Below are 20,305 nucleotides of genomic sequence, written 5' to 3'. Positions count from 1 at the left end.
AAAACGGGGCTGCGGTGTGAGTTGAGGGCTGTGTCGGGTCTAGCCTCATGCAGTCTCTCCCATGCTCCGTGGGCTGGGTGAAGATGCTGATGCCATCATCCTTGGAGGTGATGCCTTCCAGACCACTCTCAGCCCCAGAGAAGTTTCGTGCACCACCCGAATCTCACCCATAGGGAGATCAGCAGGAGGTCAGGGTGGCAAGTCCCCTCAAGAGGTGACATGTGGCCGCACCAGTGCCCATTGGCAATACCAGGGCTGTTGGTCTTTCCACCTTGATGCTTTTTCCCAGCTGGCCAACATCTGATGCCTCCTGTGCTGTGGCGTGGCAAGTGATTTCCATATCCCACTTCTTCTAACCCGTTCTCTCCGCAAAGGTGGTATCTCTGCCTTGTGCTGGGTCAGCAGGGTGAGTCCACCAGCAGTGGCTCAGGGACCTGGAGACATCCCCTCCAGGGTCATGCGAGAGCCCAGCAGCAGGCTGATGGTGCTCAGGGCTGAACAAGGAGACTGAAGGTGGTGCAAACAGCTCCCCTGGGTGATGAGCTGGCCAAGGAGGTCCCCATCAAGATGATACCTGAGGGAGGGCCACCTCCTCTCCTGCCTTTCAGTAAAAGGCATTTCATCCCAAAGGGAAGATTTCACCAAAAGCTGTCAGTTTTCTATCTGATGGAAAACAAAGGGGAAAGTGCAAAACAGTAATGTTTGATTTTTGCTTTTTCTGGAAAAAAAAAAACCCCAAACATAAAAAATTCAGAACACTTCTAACAGACCATTTTACTTCTTTAGAGCTTGCTCTTTCAAGGAAAAGGTGTTTCACAACCTGGGAAACTTTACTGTCCAGGAGTGACAGCGTCATCCCTGTCTGGCCATGACAGCGGAGTTGTGTGTCTTTGGACTGGCCCTTCTTTTCCTTTCTCAGATGCCAAGGAGGAGGCTTTTGCTGGAGTAGGAGGTGCAGGGCACCATCGAAGAGGTGCTGATTAAGTCAAGGCTGTCTGCCAATATTTGCTTCTCTGCATCAACAGGAGACTCCTGGGCCCTTGGCAATAGCTGTGTGACTGCACTGTCCAGGTCATTTAAGAAGTCTCCTGCATTAGTGATGTCATGGAGAAGTGGTCGAGATGCTCTGGCTTTGCCCTGTGCAGAGACGGGGTGTGAAGCTGCAGGCAGCGGTGGGACCTGAGGCAGGAGGCTGTCTCTTACAGCTACTGCTGTGTTTCTGTGGACTGAGGAGTGATGCAGGTTTGGATCCGTTAGGTGCTTTGCCAACACTGAGGGGCTCTGCCAAATGTGGGAAAGAACCAGTGAAAAAAAAGAAGAAAAATGAAGTCGCTAACTGTGGTCTAAAAATGGAAGCTCCCGTTTCACACCTGATCAGTGCTGTGGTTGGTGTTGGAGTTCCTTTCTTCAATCCCAAAGGGAAAGGGATAGCTCAAAAATTTCTTTAACACCCTCCCCCCCTCCCCCAAAGTTTTGATTTGCACAGAAATAAAAAGAAGAAATAGGCATTTCTGATCAAAGTGAACGCACCCCACAGACCTTTCCTCCAGGCTGGGTTTCATCCATCATACAGGGTTCTGGTGGGTTCATCTGCCATGTACTAGTTCTGGGAGGTGCCCTTTGCTGGGGGACCCCACCGGGACGGATCCTGGCCCCTGGCCACCTCTGCTAGTGGAAACACGGCTGTGACTCCTTGCTCCTCTGGCTGCATCCCATCTCTGCACTGCACGGAGATGTGGCCGCTCGCCCAGGTCACCTCTGAGTGAGCCCACCTCACGCTCACCCTGATCCCATCCTTTCAGGGAAGCGTTTTGCAGTTGTCAGCTTCTCTACGTTTCTATGGCAACTGCAAAAACCTCAGCCCTTTTGTGTCCTTTTTAGGTTTTTTTTTTTTGTGTCTCTGTCAGCTTTGTCTTTTTTGCATGTAGCGTTACATCAAAAAAGGGATTTTTGCTACAAAAACCCTTCTCTAAGCTTGGGCCATGGTCTTGGTGTGAGAACCGATGGGTGAGATGGTCACGTCTGGACTGGGTGTTGCCAGCTGGCCTCACATTGCCCCCTCCTGCGTCCGTCCTCCGGTGCCAGCCCTGCTGTGTTGCTCCCCTCATCCCCCCACCAAAATCCCCCTTGGCAATTCAGCTGTATTGTTTCCCCCTGGGCTTTGCCCTGTCTTTTATACAGCCCCATCCCTGGCGGGCTGTGCCATGCACGATGGAGGAGGCGGCAGCAGCAGCAGCTTTCTCAATAGCAGTAATTAAAATGAGATGTTGTGCCACTGCAAGCGAAGGTGAACTCAGCCACTCGCACATCCAAGGCAAGAGGGAGCTTTTGAATGTGGAAGAGCAGAACGTATTAATAGCATTATTATGTGCCTCTTTCTAGGAAAAAAAAAAGGAGTGTATTTTACGCCATTTAATGACCTTCGAATTAACAGTTCTTTGAAAGCACTTATGTATATTTAATTTTAAATGTTGCTGCAAGTCAGAGCAGGGCTTGCGATGAAAACAGCAGGCAGCTGGTTTTTAAATAAGACCGACAGACCATTATTTCTGAGCCTGTCAGCTTTTGGTGCTTGTAGTGCTCCTTCCCCTAGGAGAAAACAGGGCTGTCGACCCCCCGTCCCCCTTCCCTTCTCCTCCCTCTGCTCCAGGAACTCCCTGCACACAAGCCCGAGCCCCGCGGGATCTCTCCTCTTCTGCTTTCTGCTCTTCTGCAGGGCGATGGCGTCTTCCCGATGAGCTGGTGTGGAGGATGCTGCTCCGGGCTGTTTGATTCGGAGCGAGGGAAGGGTTGTTTTGGGGCTGGTTTGCAGAGGTCTTGTCGATAAAGCTGTTGCATCCCTGCCTGCATCCCTGCCTGCATCCCTGCCTGCCATCCGAGGACATCCTTGTGGGAGCCAGGCGAGCATCACAGCTGGCCCATGGCCCAGAGTAGGTCATTGGGCATCACCTATGAAGGTTTATTTTTGCATCACCACCACCTTTGTTTTGTGATGGGGATAGATACATTTGCTTTCGTTAGGGTCTGAATTAAGGCTTTTGCCTTTGATCCATAAAAGCTGCCGATACATTTGAGCCACTCTCTGTTCACTTGGAAATCATTGCACCTAAACATTGAATTTGACTTCAAAAAAAAAAAAAAGAAAGGATCAATCAGTTTCTTAGATGAGGAATGGATTTACAGACCCTGTGGCAGATTTTCAAGCTCTCGGAAGCATTAACATCGCTCCAAGGCCACCTGTCCTTGTTAAAGTGCAGATGGAAATGGGGGTGGTTGGGGCCGGGGTTTCACATCCCGCCTGTGCACTCATCCAGGTGCTGTGTGTCTCCTGCTCCCGTAACGTCCCCTCTGCATGGGGAGCTGCAGGGGGTTGTTTAATGCCTGTGTCATCATCTCCTTTGGTGCCTCTTCTATGAAAGATCCTGCCAGGGTGAATGCTGATCTAATTACAGCTTGGGTGCCTTCCAGATTATTTTCAAAGAGCCTGAAGGAGACCTCTGGTACTTCCCAGTGAGTCTCCTCTCAATTTTGGAACAGCCAGAAACTTCTTGAGCGATGACAGAGGAGAAGCAAAGTCCACACCGATGGGACCCCCGTAGCGAGTTGTTTCATCCCATCGGTGGTTTCTCCATTGCTCCTGTTCTAGCTTATGTTTTCCATAGGATTAGTTTAGGTTGGAAGGGACCTGTCAAGGTCATCTAGTCTAACCCTCCTGCCCAGGGGGAATGGCTGTGCCTGTCCCAGCTGAGCTCAGCCTCCTCCAGACCCTGTCTCTGGGAGGTGTGAGAGCTGCTGTCATGTTGCGCTCTCCCATTTTTATGCCCTTGGGCTTTGGTTCTGCATCTGTGTCTCAGGGAGGTCCCCTGGCTCGTGTCCATGTCGTTGGACCCTGATGGGCTGTGTTGCTATCCCAGGATTGGGCATGGAAAGGAGAGCGGGCATGGCTGCTCTGGTCAGGAGAGGGCCTCGTCTGCTTTTTATGGTGGAAGGGGATGTGAGGTGGGAACCAGGCACTGCCTTTGGGGACTGTAAGTATCCAAGGCATTAAATCTCATCTCTTGGCTCATGTCAAAGAAGTAGATCGGTGCTGGGGAGGAGAGCACATCTGCCTATGGTGACCATGGTGCCCTTCATCTGGGCCTTTCTGGATTGTCAGAGCTGCTCTGGGGACGGTGTCCCAGGGCCATCCATCCACTTTCTCTGGCTGTCCTCCATGGAACAGCATCGTGAACATCCCTCCAGCCTAGGCAGAGCTGCCCGCTCCCTCCCCATCAGTGTCTGAGCTTCTCCGCTACTTCTGCTCTCCTTCCTCTGGCCGCTGGCATTTAAAACGCCATGAAGCCCTTGGCTGCCCGTCCCCTGCTGCAGCGGCTGGTTGAGGGGTGTCACCGGGTCCCGGCAGACCCTGACACACAGACAGCAAGCGGCGGGGAAGCCAGCTGCATTGCTGGGCGAGGTGACCGTGGATGGGGTGGCCCTGCTGGTGGCAGAGGCAGGATGGTGCTGAGGGCTCCTGGCCCATCTCTGGAGGGGAGGTGCTGGGGGAGGTTAATCTGAACAAACCAGCCGCCTGAATTTTAAGTGGATTAGCTGAACTCCGTTTGTTCCCAAAACAGATGTGCCCTTTTGGGGCAGATGTGGAAGTGGATTAGGCAAAAATCTACTTAAGGCTGCGTTAATTCTAGATAAGTGTAGGGGATTAATGCCTATCCACTTAAAAAAATTAATTGGAGTGAACTTTTCTCTGTGTCCCCAAGTAAACAAGGCTCAGCAGCTTTCCCCGTCCACCAGCCCCAGCTGTGGCTTTCCTTTCTCTGCTCTCCCAGCCCCACATGGTGCCCAGGAGCTGACGTTGCAGTGCGGGTGAACCTGCTCCTCTCTTGATGATTATCCTCAGGGGTCTCATTAGGCAATTGAACCCTAGCGTGAAGGTAGGGGAGGGAGGGCAGGAAAATTACGGTTGCCATCAGTGCAATTATCAATGCTAATTAGCACCAAGCGGGGCTGACGGTGGGAGGTGCAGACCATGCCAAGTGCTGTCTAAGGAGCAAGGTGAGCCTCGCGTCAGAAACGTGGGCTGGGGCCTTGCGGGGGCTTCATGGACAGGTGGCTGCCAAATGTGCCCACTTCAGTTTGTTTATTTTTCCCCACCACACTTTGGGTGAACTTCTTCCAGATTCCCCAGCCTAAATATTTGGGGGGGGGGGGGGGGAGGTCCACAGCCAGAGGCTGCTGGCAGTCGGGGGCTCAGCCTCCCGCCTTCAGGCTGGGGTTAGTGCCCAGGCAGCAGCGCTGTGTCCCGACCGTGGTGGTGCGTGGATGGGGACGGGGCCCTGGGAGACCCCTGCCCCGCTGTCCCAGGGGAGCGGTGGTGAGGTGTGACTCCCCTTTGCAGAAGGGCTGGGTGAGGGCAGCGGCTGGGCCATGCACGGGGAGGCCGTGCAGGAGCCTTTGGTGATACGGGGATGGCTTTGGGGCGCTCCCAGAGCTGGGGGCAGCTCTGCGCGTGCCTCCATCCCGTTCCCGCTCCCACCTGCTGCTCCCCTTTTCCACGGCAGCGCTCGGGAACGCAGCTGGGTTTGCAGTGCTATCCATCCTTTGATCGCTTCGGGTATTTGCGGTTCTGCCCAGGCTGCCCCATTCCCATGGGAGTGGAAGGGGAGAGCGCCCCAAGGCCAGCACGCTGCCTGCACCCCAACCACACCGTTTGCTCCCCTACGGCCGCGCTGGTGCTGATAACACCTTCCCTTATGGGATGCCTTCTCATCTCAGGAACGTGGCCTTTTTATTGCTGTTTGTGTGACACCAACACTTACAGGCTGAGATCAACGCCCTCCATGCCACGCTGCTTTGCAGGGGCTCCCATGCTGAAGCACGGGGAGGAGGGTGTGCAGTGTGGGGGGTGATTCGGTGGCTGCATACCTGGGGGATGCTGGACCGTGCTGCCCCCTCCCTGTCCTCCCCCAGCTGCTCATGACCTGTCCCTCAGGTCCTTTGGAGTCGATCCTTTGGGATCGGCCCAAATCATCGGTAGCTGCTCCCAGATCATTTTTGCCAGGACGAAGGGGTGAGCTGCAGGCGCCGTGGCAGAGCTGCCCCACCAGCCACCCTGCCAGGGAAGGCGCAGGCTCCCCAGGGCATTGCAAACCCCCAAACCCTTCCTGGCCCCGCTGCAGCCGGGCGGGTTGGGTGGCTGTGGCTGAATGAGCTGGGAAAGGCCACGGGGGAAGGCGGTGGCAGAGCCGGGAGCAGCGCCCGCGGCCGGAGCCATCGCTCGGCTTCAGCTTTAATGTGGCCAAACCTGCAGCTGATATAAATCACCGTCACCCCACCGACCTGGGTGCAACCACCTTGATTTACGCCGGTCCCCGAGGACCTGCCCGGCTCAGCAGCGTGTTCAGCGTCGTCTGCTGTGCCCTGCATCTGCTGCCTTTTGTAAAACATTATTGGAACTTCTGTTGTCGATTTTTTTTCCAGCCGTTTAGCTGTTCTGCTCCCATTAACATTAATGGGAGCTGTGAGACCCAGTCTCCAAGCGAGGCACTGAAAATGGACCCCAGTGCATAAGAAATGCACAGTGATATCTTTTCCCCCAGTTGAAGCTCTTTTTTCTTTTTTTTTTTTTTTTTTTGTTTTTAAGATAATCTCAATTTCTCTTATTCTTTCTCCCCTGCCCCTTTTTCTGCCAAACACTAAATTACTAAATAAAAGTTTCATTACTACCTGGGTTTGCTAAAAAAACTATTTTCATTCAGGAGAATGATGAATTTTAATAGGACTGAAATGTCAGACACAGCTGGAGTTGTTTTTTGAAAGCATTGGTGTATTTGGAGAGGCAGAGAGACGCCCAGCAATAATTAACACCAGTGAGCCCCAGTTATTGGTGGCCCAGCAAAGGGACACAGCGGTCAATTGCTTTGTTATTTAATGTGGCACCTTTATGTTTCCAAGGTGCAATTGTATATTAAAAGCATCTTTGCCTCTATGAAATGGCTAAATAATGGGATTTTGCTGCTGCGCGGCACTTCTTGGTTGCAGGGAGAGAAGGAGGCGCTCCTGGGGCTGCTCTTCTGGTTCGGAGAGCTTCTGGCTTCCCCCCCAGCAGCAGCGAAAAATGGCTATTTTTTTGTTTTACATTGGAAAAAGTGATTTCATGGTGCCTGGTAGTTTGCTTTCGCTTTAGACCGGGGGGATGCTCATATTGCAGGGTGGGGCATGGGGAACATCTTCACTGCTGGGGGACATGGTAACTCTCCCACCCCCAAAGTCAAGTCTCAGCCTCTGCTCTCTGAAGCATCTCGGCTTCACAAAGAAACACGTCTCTTCCATTCTTTTTTTTTTCCCCTGAGGAAAAATTGAGAGCTTTCAGTGAAATCATCACTTTTCTGACAGCATATTAATTAATCGCTGCTTTTTGTGGGTTGGTTTTTAGTTTTGGTTTGGGTTTTTTTTTTTTTAGAGAGGCTGTATCTGTCGTGAGAAGTCTTTGGGTTTCGCTGGGTGCAGAACTCACCGGCCGGGTTGTGGCGGGTCCCAGCTGCGAAGGAGCAGCCTGTGTTTTTGGGGAGGTGCACCATCTCCCGGCACAGGACGTGTTTATTCTCACCCGCTTTTTGTTTCCCTCCCTCTTGCCTTGCAGGGGCGTTGAGTCCAGCATTGCAGCCGGGCAGCAGCACCAGAGAGGGGATTGACACCGGTCCCCAGGGACCGCTCCCCCCACCTCCCTGCCACCATGAGATGATGCTGATCTGGGAGGTGTCCACAGTGCCCCGGCAGCCCTGTCCCCCCCGAGCCGCGGCGTGCCCTGGGCCAGCCAGCCGTACCCTGTCCTGTACATAACCAGTGAGATGTCTGTAAAAGATTTCAACCCTTGTAATTTTTTTTGCCCTCCTCCCCCCACCCCTCCCCAGCCTTCCACCAATTTGTTGATTGTGTTGAAATTGTCAGAGTTTGTAACAGTAACTTTCAGAGAATATTGTACTAAAGAGAAAATTGCACTCAATAAAAATGATGAAATAAGCCCGATCCCTCTCCTTCCTCTTCCCAGGGGTAGCCTTTCTGCTGCCGGTTTCTCTTCAGCTTGGAGCTGGGTGAATATTTGCCATGAATATTCATTTGGGGAACTGGCAGTGCTCCATCGCTCCTTGACTTACCTCGAATTTTGATGTCTATCAGATTTGGCTCTCTGGTTTGTAAATGAAGTGACTTTATTCTCGGCGATCCCTATCAGAGTTTGCTTGCTGCGGAAAGCCAGGAGAAGGAATTTTCTTGGCACGGGTTTTTCCACGAAGTACGTTTCAAAGCCCTCATGTGCAATCGCTCAGAGAAGCCACGCTGGAAGCACTGACTGGGATGAAAATGCCGTCTGCACTGGGGGAGCGTGGCGGCTCCTGGCTTCCCCTGTCTTGCTGGAGCCTGTCCGTTGAGAGGCCGTGCTCAGCTTGAACCTGGTTGCCTGAAGGATTACTGTAAATGATGGCATGACAATGGATTCTTCCTTTTGCATCAGCTACACTCGGGCATTTTATCCAGCGGGGACCCCACAGCCCATCCAGGTGATGCCACCTGAGGGCAGCTGACCCCGCTGGCGCTGGGTGACCCCAGGGAGCAGTGTCCGGCTGGCGGCGAGGGCTAAAACGGGAACGTTTTGTAAAGGGATAGGTCTAGAAATACGCAACGACCCCAGGTGTCTGGGGTTCAGAAAGCGGAGCTGCTGCTGAGAGGGCTTTGGAGATGGGGGTGCGGGCTTCCCATGGCCCGTGCTGTTGGGGTGATCTTACAGGGAGGGAGGCGGCCGCTGGTTCCACCGCAGCTGGGGCTGGCACGTCCCCCCGCGCCCTGCTGCCCTGTCATCTCAGATCAGCCGTATTGCTGATGCGGGGCTTTCTCACGCCTGCTGTCGGGAGGTCTCTGACTTCTTGCTGGTCTCCAGGGCCATTAATTGCTGGGGGGAGGGGGGTACTTTAGGGGGTTTTGAGCAAGTGAGTTCCACGTGCTCGCAGTGACGGCTCCAGGTCCCTGCAGGCAGGACTCTGCTGCCCTGGGCTCACACGCACAGTGAGCTTTGCCTCACGCTGTACGCAGGGGAAGAATGGCAACTCCAGAGTAACTGGGGTTTTGGATGTTTTGGGGAATTTTTATTTTTTTTTTTTTTTCCAAGCCCATCTTGACAAATGAAACCAGAAGTGCCTCTGCCATAAAAATCCAGCCTCCTGGCAGGTCTTCGGACATGCAAGATGCAAACAGGCAGCGGCTGATGGAGGGCAGAGCTGAAATTGTTTGTGTGTATTAAGTTGAGTAGATACTTGATTTAATGGGCTACTGGTGTGCTTTAAATGAACATTCATGTTGCTTGACCCCCCTGGGATTTGGGGCGCAGGGAAGTGTATCCCTTAGACAGGTCGCCCCGAGGTTTTCCCCTTAAATAACCTAAAGACATTTACAGCCTGTGCTTAACATTCCCAAAGCAGCTTGCCTGGGAATAGCCTTTTAATAGGGTCTGGAGGAGCCCTGCTGACAGTTTGATGCTTTAATGGGCTCGGAAGGGCGGCAGCTGCGCGGGGTCGCTGCCGGAGCCCGGAGCCGCTCAGCAGAGCCCGGCTTGGGGCTGGTCCTGTGCTGGCCGGCAGCATCCTGGCCTGGGGCCGGCCAGACGGACCCTCACCTCCCTCGGACCGGTGCATACAGCTGCGGGCTCTGGCCCCTCTGTCCCTTTTCCCAGCCACCAGTTTCACCTGCATCCCAGCTGGAATGAGATGTCTTTTACCCAGGCCCCACAGAGTCCAAAAAAACTTTCCCTGAGCTTTGAATATAGACACAGGCGGCTGTCACAGCCGAAGCAGAGACTAACTCTTAAAATGAAAAATCTTTCCTTCATGGCTCTCAGGTTTGAAAAATGGAAGCAGCATGTTGGCTCCAATTACTCTGCAGCAGCTCCCAGAAATTTCAATATACCTGATACTCTGACACACCAGCTTGATGCCAGCCTAACTCAATCACCGTCAGTAGAGTAACTCCTGATTTACACCACTGCAAGCAGAAAACTGAGCCGGGACTGCTCTCGACACGGGAGGCACGATGCTCCGTGGGGTGCAATGGGGAGGGCTGCCCCCAGCGGGGTTCAACTGGGGGGTCTGGTGGAAGACACTTGCTCTTACTCCATCGCTGAGGGGCAAGCTGCTCCCTGCAAACAAGGGAGAGCTCTGGGCTGAGGACAGCCCTGGCCAGGAAGGTATCGGCTGCGCAGAGACGTGGCAGTGAAGGAGGGGGAGGTCTGAGGCACACAGGTTCCCAGTCCTCTCCCACCTCCCCTCCATCCTGCGCTTGGCAATGAAAGACAAATAAAAGACAAGCCCAAGAGGACTATAGGCTAAATTGTAATTGGAGCAATATGGTCCGATTATGAAGTTATGTGCCAACCCGTGTTAAATGACATCATCTGCTGGAATTACTGGAGATGCCACACGCCTGTTAAAAGTGCTGGGTTTTTCCTGGAGGATGGAGCCAGGAGGACTCGGATGGAGCAGGGCTGAGGCTGCTGCTGTGTTGAAATCTCCTCCAGACCCTGTGGGAGAGGTTTTCAGGGATGCTTTTGAGAAAGCCACCTCCTGTTGCCAGCCAAATTGCTTGTTTATCAGGTCACACCACATACACCTAAGTGACATGCACCGACGTGTGTGTGCGTGCACAGCCACACACATGCACAGCTCACATCCTCCCTGTGCCCCAAGGTGCTCAGGACAGGGCAGGATTTACTCCATTTAATTGCTTTTAGCTGGTTTCCAGTTACCACCTTGATTAAAACTGCATGGCCACCCAAAAGCCAGCGCCAGCGCCAGGAATTGAAACCCCCAGCTCCGTTCCAGAGCTGGTTGGGCAACTCCTTGATGCAATTGTTTCTGCTCACGCGCTGGCATGAGGACATCTGCGCATCTCTGCGCAGGGATTGCCCACAGCATCATCTATGTGGCACCCTTGGGCATGACGAGCAAGGAGATGAGCAAATCGATAGCAACAGCTTCGGCTTGCAACACCTCTCCTCCGCAGTGGATTTCTCTGGGCATTTTGCATGAAGCCCCCATTAACATGCTCTCACCAAGCTAACTGAGCAAAGGGGTCCACCTCCTGTGATTTGGGCAGGAGGGAAGGCAGCTTTGAGCTGCTCCTCTGCTGCGAGCTGGGCTCCTCTGCCCCCACCCTCAGCAAGGGAGAGGATGCAGGATGCTTCCCTGCAGGACCAGCCCTTTGGCAGCACCTCTCGCACCCGCCTGGCTCTGGAAGAGTGTGCAGTGCTTTCTGCTATGAGGTGCACCAGGGTGCTGGCGTTAACCTGAGTGGGAAATCATCTCTCTGCTGTCACCCCATCCTTGGGGACTGTCCCTGCAGACCTTCTGGGGATGCTGGTGCTGCCTTGCTAGCCCCCCTCCGCCCGGCCTGGCAGCAAAGCAGCAGTGCAGGTGGGGCTGGGGAAGGGGTTAGCCTCAGCCCAGCTGGCCTAGGAGCAGCACGGGCAGCCCTTATTTCTGGTTACCACAGGCAGGCGGGCTAAAGGCAGGGGCCCAGCGGCTCAGCGAGGAGCCTGTCGTGCTGCTGCACCCTGCGTGGCACAGGCTGCTGCCCACTCCCCAGCCAGCCGGCGCTGAAGGAACGTGGAAAGCGCAAAGCTGGGCTCCCCAGAACCCCAAAGTACTGGTGCTGCCTGGCTTGAGACCCCTCCCATCCAGGCATGACGAGGTGGTCATCCATTTCCCCAGCTGAGAGGATGTTTTGCCCTCCCTGGACCTCTGCCGCACTCGGCACACGGCGCTGGAGCTGCTCCCAAGCCTTTTATCTCCCGGCGCCACGCGCAGCCCATGCATTATTTACCGCGCGCCTTCCCAGCACAGTGCTGTACACCGAATTATTCATTTCCCTTGTGGGCTTTTTCCATGGCTCTCTAATCAGAGTTTCTTAGTTCTTTATAAACACTAATGAATTTATTTCCCGATGCCCTTATGAGGGAGATGGGGTATTATATCTTCGTTATGCACAGTGAGTTTGAGCGCAGATCTGGGAACTTCAAAGCCAAGTAAGCACCCTGGGAGGCCAGGAGCGCCACTGTGCCGTGGGCTGGTGGTGTTTGGCACCAGGCGTGTTCAGGGCACCCTGCCTGCAGCGGCTGTGGGCACTCAGCCGGTGCCGGGTGTCCCAGCAGGAGGGTGGATGATGCTCACCCAAGAGCTGGCCCCCGTCCTGGTGGTCCCCACTCAGCCTTCATCCCAGCGGAACCTTCCTCCCGGCAGACCCACCTTCCCTCCTGTATTTAGCATTTATTTGACTGCTTGGCTCTGCAAACGTACAGGTGCAATATCATGTGTGGTGACTCCACCACGAGACTGCTGCCCGTGCACTCGCGGAAGCCCATCTGCCTTAAAGCTGCAGAAGAGGGTGCACGTGGCACGCCGACCAGGTCTGCAATGGCTCCCCAGCTTCGTGTCCAACGGGGGCTTCTGCTGGGAGGTGGCCGAGCCTGTTCTTAACGCAGCTCCTGTGTTGATGGGTGAGGGTCACCGGGCAGCGCATGGACGCAAGTTCTTATCCCAAGTGTAACCAGGTGAAGCATAAAACCACTTCAGTAGCTTCATCCACCACTGTGGGAGTTTTTTGTTTCCCCAGGACAAGTCAGGGAGAAACCCAAAAGGTTGTTTGTCTCGGACCTGCTGTGCCCAGCACAGGCACGAAGCTCAGGTTTGTCTGTAGCTGTAACCACAGCCCAGGGCTCGCCTGGGGTGCACCGGGAGCTGCCTGGAGTGCAGCAGCATCCCGTCCTAGCCTGCTCCCTGTTCTTCTCTGCTTTCTGAATTGCATCAGGGGCCACAAGCCTTATCTGTTGCTCTGTGGGACCTCTTTCCCGGGCGCTGTGCCCTTCAGTGCTCCTGCTGCCCTTGGGCTCCTTGCCTTCCCCAGCTATCCATGTTCCCTTGCTCTTCAGGTGGCCTCACACTGTGCTGAGTCAGCATCTTTCTGCTGTGCTCAGCTCTTGTTTCCTTGTGCAAGGGCTGCCTGCTGGGCCCTTTTCTTTTAGATTTTCCCTCCTGGTAAGCCCCAACTGACTTGACCAGGGATGTGGAGAGAAGCAGTGCGTACCAGGGCAGGAGATGTCAGGTCAGCACTGTTTTTTAGCTTGGGGAGGATTTATTAACCGAGGTGCGATGCATGCGATAGCCAGGATCCAGCTCGGGGCTGGGAGCGCTGAAGCTGCTCACGCAGCCCTGGGCTGTGCTAATCAGCCCAAGTGACAGCAAGGTCGCCTCCGAGCCCAAGCTAATGAGCCCAGGCACGCTGTGCTGCGGGGGTGTCAGCCTGCAGGGTGCTGGCAGGGAGCTGCTGGCCTCCACAGGGTCACCACAGGCCGAGTTGTCAGCAACTGAGACCCTTCTTTGCTGGAAGAGGTGGCTGCATCCCCCAAACCCAAGGAAGCCTCTCAAGGAGCAGCAAACACCCATCTCCAGCCTGTTCTCGCCAGCAGTGTGAGCGCAGCTCTGCTGCTGCATGCACGGTGGGTGCTGCCAGCCCGCACAGGGGCAGATTCGGCTCCTCTGCAGGAGCCTCCTGCATGTGGTGGGTGACTTGCCCCTCGTCCCCATGTGCCTGGGGTACGAGCCTGCCCAGGGAGGTGGCAGCTGGGTCCCACACTGGTATTACTGAGCCTTTTAGCAGGGCTTGTAGCAATAGGACAAGGGATAACGGTTTGAAACTAAAAGAAGGAAGATTCAGACTACATAGAAGGAAGAAAATTTTCACTGAAGGTGGTAAAACACTGGAAGAAGTTGCCCAGAGGGGTGGTAGATGCTTCATCCCCAGAAACATTCAAGGCCAGGTTGGATGGGGCTCTGAGCAACCTGGTCCAGTTGAAGATGTCCCTGCTCATTGCAGGGGGGATGGACTAGATGACCTTTAAAGGTCCCTTCCAACTCAAACCAGTCTGTGGTTCTGTACTGAGCCTCCAGTATGCCAAACAAAACCAGATGCATCCAGCAGTGTGTGGAGGAGATCCAGCCCCGTGTGTGCCCACTAACATGATGAATGGGGAGCAAACCTTGTACTGTTCAGGGGAAGAGTCTGAGCATCCTCCCCACTCCAGCCTCCTGTCTCCCCATAAAATGCGAACAAATATCCTTCTCCTTTCTGAAGCTGGACCCGGCGGAGCCTTGGCTCCGGGTGAGCTCCGGGCCAGCCCGCGGCTGTGCTGTCTTGGTGTCACACCGTGCGCAGCTGTTCCGCCAGCAGCGCACCCGTGATGCTTCATAGCTCCAGCACCCGCCCTCCCTCTTTCAGCAAAGCTGCCTGCGAGACGCTGCTCTCATTAGAGCAGAGACACCCATACGATAGCCATGACAAGCAGCAATTATTGCACTGACAAAATAAAAGTTTTGAGTTGTTTTGCAAATATTTTTGAAGCCCCGATACAGCAGCAGAAGTAGGCGTAATTACACATAAAAATGTATCTCCTTTATAGTCTCTTAATTATCTACTCAGGTGAACCATAATTTGAGGGGAAAAGCTTTAAATCTGTTCATTTCTAATAATAAAAAATGAGGTGGGAGAGTGTTATTTTAATGTAATTAAGAGAAGATACGGCTGGATGGATGGGCTAGACAGCAAGGTTCTGCTGTGTGCTCCAGAGCCCTTGGGCTCTGCTGCCTTCCCCATCACCGCCTTTCTCCCCATCGCATCCTTTCTCCTCGCTGGGCAGTACATTACACCGTGGCACCAGTAAGTTCCTATCCACGTGTGGTGCTGATACTGTTATGTGCCAGTACGAACTCTTGTGACCCCAGCTTTGCCAGGACCTGCCCTGTGAAGCCTGGGACCACCCTGGGGGCTTGTCTGCTCACCAGCCACATCTCAGCAGAGCCCCTGGAGGCACAGAGAGCTGTACTGGGGGAAGGGGATGGGGAAGGATGAGCCAGCTCGCAGGGCAGTGTCTGTCCAGGGTGAAAACCCTGCAGGAACACTTGGGATCAGATGGGTTGGGAAGCTGAGAGTTAGCACTAGTGATACTAAACCTAACAGATGGTCTGTGCTATTACTCCATCTTCTTTCTTCCCACTGTGAGTTTATTTTGCTCGCTGGGTTCATCTTGTCTTTCAAACAGAGATCCCCTTGGGGACCAGACAGGCCGCCAGGACTTTGGGATTCCTTGCTAGGGACCAAGGTGCCCACACCAGTGGTGGCAGCGACATTGCTCCAAGCCGAGTCCTGCACTGAATCTGGTTCCAGGGATGTAACTTCTGCCGAGCATAGGCTTGATGGCAACGCTAACTGCTAATTGCTTCCTTCCCCCTCTGCCACTTCAATTTCTGAACTGCTGTCAGGTAAGGCACCTTTTAAAATAAGTTATTTCCATCCAGTCTGCTGTAATGCACAGCTTTCCAAGAGAGAAACGAGTGTTGAACTTTATTTTTCATATAATGGCTCCTCAGGGCCCCAGATAAGATCAAAACCTGCCTCTTTTGGGCTGTGGGCTCCACAAGCGTGGTATGTGTCCTGCAGAGCCTGCAAGCAGAATAGACAATCCATCTTCTGGGCAGGAAAGCCAAGGCACCAGGGGATAAGGTGACTTTTCCTGGAGTCTGAAGGCACTCCGGCCCCGGGAGGCCACAGCTGCTCGTGTAAGACACACAGCTCCTGGCGCTCGTATCTCCCGGGGACCCAGCTAGCAAAGGGGGAAAGCCAGGTTGTTTTAGCAACGCGTGTGCTTTCCCAGGAAGGCAGAAGTCCTTGCTGCCTATCTGTGCCACTCCTGTTATCGTGAATGTCAAGCACTTTACAAACAGAGGTATTAAATGTCAGATCCTGTTCCTTACAAGCTCTGCTTGTAATTTGAATGCTCAGACATGCTCGGTGGTCAGCTCGTTCCCGCTTCCTTCCTCTGGTAAGTGGTGTCCCTTGTACCACCGTGCTTTGAGGCGAGGCCATGAAGCCGTGCTCTTTACACTGCTCTGGACCTTCACCCCAATGTCTTCATCCGCCCTCCCCAATATCTGAAAATACTTAGGACCACATCTCCTCCTGGTCCTCTGCTTTAGGAATGGTAACCTGCATTTTGGGTGAGGTGTTCAGATCCCAGTGACTCCAGTATCCCTCTGCACTGGTCCCTTTAATCATCAGCCCCAAGCCTTCCTTGCAGCTGTGTCCAGGTGAGAGCTCCTCTCCTCAAAAGGCTCCAGCCTAAGCACAGTGGCTCCAGGATTTCTCGCATGGTTTTGCCCTCATTTTTCTCTTGGGTAAGTGAGATGAGGCATGCTGCAAACTCTCTTGTGGTTTCTTTCCCTTCCTGGTTTTCTAGCAGTTCTCTGTATTTGCTGTCATCTGGAATAACACCGCTGCTCAGGGTGGCCCCGCAGTGGTCTGGTTTGTGCCCTTAGGGAGGTAACAGGGCTTCCCTGTTCCTATATTACCGCTTTCCCCCTTGGTGTACGTCCAGGCACTGTGTTAGTCCCTTCCCCACGCCTGGCAGTGAGAATGGCCACCATGGCTGCCAGCTTTCTGGTTGCTTGTCCTTGATGTAAAATCTTTCCCCTACGAACAAAGAATGTGCCAACTCCAAGTACACGGGTAACATAAAATGCTAAGCTATATTCCATTTGGTGCGTTTGAGATGAGGGTTTTAATTTGCACTGTGGCACTGACACAGTAAAATAATACATAAAACACACATAATAAACTAAAGCAAATACTGCATGCTGGTGCCCAGACATTTGGAACTTGCTGCATGCTCAGTGCAGGCTAACAAGATGCATTTTAATAATTACAAATGAACCTGTGGCCAAAAGAGCCTTTACTGAGCACACCTGTAATGAATGCTGATGCTGCCGTTCCCCACAGAATGCTGATAATCGCATTTGCTAGTGCATTAGAGCTGATTTAGGGGTAAACAATAGCTTCCCTCTGAATTTGTTTTACAACCTATTGACTGTAGCAGGTAGCTTTTTCTATTATTGAAATATTTGTAAATATTTTACCAGTCCTTCACACTGCAGTTGTTTGGTTTTTTTGTTGGGTGGATTATTATTTTTTTTTGTTTGGTTTTGTTTTTTAAATTTTATTATTTATTTATTGTGAATTGACAGCGTTTGTGTTCACCCTCCCTATAACCCAAGGAGCTCATGGTTATTTCCCCCGTCTCCATCCTTTGTTAGAATAATTGTTCTTCCCACAGTGACTGCCGCGTGGTTTGTAAGCTTATTTCAGGCTCAACTATGGGGATTAGTGATAACACTGCCTATTGTACAAAGGTTCATATTATTTAAAATTGGAACTAGAACAAAGGCAATTCAATTCCAGTTCCTTGCTGTATGGGTAAAATAGCATTTACTGACACTGTCCAGGAAATGCAAGGTATGAGCTGAGTTTCTGCCTGTCTTGGGGCCAGTGAAGGGAGATAACGTGGCTGGGCAGCCTCTGTCCAGCACCAGAGCTCGGGCAGGAGGGGGGAACGGCTTCTCCTTGGGTTGCCCCATCCCTGATGGTAGTTATTAATGCCTCGTTGAGCACGGCCCTTGACCTATAGATCCCCGCGTAGCTGGTGCAGCAGGAAGGGGACAGAGCGTTGCAGTGGAAATGCTCAGGTTTTGATTTCTCTTCCCAGCTTGCTGGAAACTTGCAGTATTGTAGGGTCGTGGGGCACTTCAGTAGGTCCATGCCGCTGACTAAGAGTGGGGCTGGGGCTGCTCCCAGCTCCGGTGGTCGCAGATGGCTTCAGGCACACCACCCCACTGTCGCTGGGCTTCTGCCAAGCTGATGGCAGGGAGCCTGAGCTGGCAGCCCCTTCCCCTTTCCGCACGGCCAGTGACGCGAGCCCAGGTCTCCAGCAGACAGCCCGTAACGTTTATATGTGCTTTAAGCATATATGGGCTGATGCCAGGAATTCTTGCAAGAATGTCTTAGGTGGAGTTTGTGTCCTCTTGGTGCCTGCAGAGCTGGTGTCCTTGGGCATCAAGTGCCTCTCGGGAGGCTTCTCCTGGCCTGGGTAGAGCAGAGGAGCTCGTGGCAGGGCTGCATGGTCGTCCTGTCCCTCGTGGTGGGGAAGGCCGACAGCACAAGGAGGCCAGATTGCAGGCTGGCCTGGCAGCAGCGCCCGCCTCTCTTGGACCTCTCCCTCGGGATTATGCAACCCTCTGCCCCTGGCAATTCAAATCTTCACTCTTTAGATTTCCTTTTGACTTGGGATTCAAGGGATGAAGGAAAGACATTGCTGTCTCTCCATCCATGGAGCTCCTACAGCCACTGAGGTTCTTACTACCATATTTTTGTAAGTAACGTTCAGCCCTGTGCTCAGCTCTCCCTCCACCCAGAACCCCCCAGGGCAGCATCAAAATCCTGCACTCCATCCGCCCCGCGTGGTGATGCTGACTTCTCCTTCAGGCTGGGAGATGCTCAGTGTGACTTGCCCCGGCCAATGCTGCTCTGTCACCTGCCCATCATCCTCTCCTACCTCAGCAGAAAAAGGAGCAGAGAGCGTGGGGTGTGCGTGTGTGCACAGGGGGCGGTGAGAAACCCCAGATACACAAAAGCTGGAGGAACCACCAGCAGCTGTAACCCTGGCAACTGTGTCTCAGGATTTGAATGTAATTATACCTCAAACGTGATAAACACTTCGAAGGACTCCTTATGTGGAGATCATACTAAACAAGTCTTTGAAATTACCCTCATCGAATATTGATAGAGGGAGAGTTTGTGGGGGTTTTTTTGTTGTTTTGTTTTGTTGTTTTTTTAAAAAAAAAGAAAGAAGGAAAAGAAAACAGGAAAAAGAGAGAGAGAGAAGGTGAATTCTTGTTGTTGGCCATGGACTGTGGGTTGAGGAGGATCTGTTGGTTTATCACCACAGTGCAAGCCCCACCAAAAGCTCCAGTGCACAGCAAAACTAAAAGGAGGAGTGGGGGAATAAGAGAAATAAAACCATCGGGTGAGGCAGCTGTATCGATTGGCATTTTGTTTTATGTTTGGCATCCAGGAAAGTGATCCCAATAAACACCATTTATCATGCCCGGCCAAGGCAGTGAAGGTTTAATTGCTGCAGGGGGGAGAGTGGGTGGCAGAGAAGGGGCGTTCCTGAGGGTCCGTCAGGATGGAGAGTTGTGCTGGTCAGCAGAGCACTGAAGACAAGGGTCTCCTCCCACCTGTGGGCTTGGAGATGGCAGGCAGAGCGTTTTCCATAGGGAGAGCAGGTTGCAGTCCCAGGTTGTTTTTGGCACCTGTGGAGCAGGAGGCATCCCTGGGAGCGGTGGCACTGGCTCCATGCCGCAGCCGTGCCACCATGCTCCGGCACTCATTTCTTCTTGCTGATGCTCATCTCCTGCCAGCATCCTCTGTCCTTGGAAGAAGTTCTCCTGGGACCTTCCCTGGCTCTGGTAGTATGCAAAGGGAGGGAGCTGGGCTGCACTGCTCCATTTTCACCCTCTCCTTAAGCCTGGTAGGTGTGAGAGGTGTACTTCTTGGAAACGATAGCATGAGTTGTGTTGGGACTGGCTGTTGTGCTCAGCAGATGCCCCGTCAAATGCTTAGAGGATGTTTGGTGAGCAGAGCAGCTTCTTGTCTCTTGAATGGTCTCCCAACAACACGTGGGACCGGGAACAAAATGGGCAAAGAATCACTCCGCACGGAAAAAGGGAGCAGCAAAACTTCATCGGAACAGAGGCTATGGAGATGTGGAGGAGGACAAGAGAAGAGGTAAACAGCTCTTCACTCCGGCTCTGCAGGCAATGAGTGTCAGGAGAAAAAAGGCTGGAGAGAGCTAACTTTGTTGAATTGCTAGTTGTGAGGTACTTACTGCTTTTGTGAGTTTACGTTTGAAGCAGAAAAAAAGCAAACAGCTGAGCACGTGGGTGCCCTTGCTGCAGTTTTGGTTGTTGTGAGTGTTGGTTGCTTGACTGTAGCTAACTGCCACCGGGACTGACAGAGACCTGGGAGGTAACGGTGTGTTTACCCTGGGTGCTGGGGTGGTATGGCGCTGGTGCCGATGCCCTGTATTGCTTTCACGTGACTGTAGGTTTTATCCCTCAGTAAATGTTTGCAGAGCAAACCTGAGCAATAGAAAAAGAGGCAGCAGCTGACGTCTTGATGGGATCCATCAGCAGAGCAGTGGCCAGCGCTGCGGGCAGGGGTGACTGAGAGCAAATGGGATGCTTCAGCGTTGTAGTGTGCATGATGGGGCTACCAGCCTGGAGGAGAGCTGTATGTCCTTGGTGGCAACCTCCCCCCTGCCACACACCCCCTAGAGCATCATTGTTTCTGGCAGGCCTGGCTGAACCTGCACTTAAAA

The 20,305-nt window shown here is 53.2% G+C and overlaps 1 protein-coding gene across 1 annotated transcript in view; it reads left to right on the top strand.

Moving 5' to 3' along the window:
* The window catches only part of EPHB1 (EPH receptor B1), an 85,956-nt gene extending 77,937 nt beyond the window's left edge, over positions 1–8,019 (top strand). The window contains exon 17 of the mRNA XM_037407055.1: positions 7,640–8,019. The gene's annotated coding sequence lies outside the window, so the exon portion shown is untranslated. The remainder of the gene's footprint in view (positions 1–7,639) is intronic.
* The last annotated feature ends 12,286 nt before the right edge of the window (positions 8,020–20,305 follow it).

This window comes from Falco rusticolus, chromosome 13 (genome assembly GCF_015220075.1).
Source record: "Falco rusticolus isolate bFalRus1 chromosome 13, bFalRus1.pri, whole genome shotgun sequence".
NCBI lineage: Eukaryota > Metazoa > Chordata > Aves > Falconiformes > Falconidae > Falco > Falco rusticolus.
This window is presented reverse-complemented; position numbering and strand designations above follow the sequence as displayed.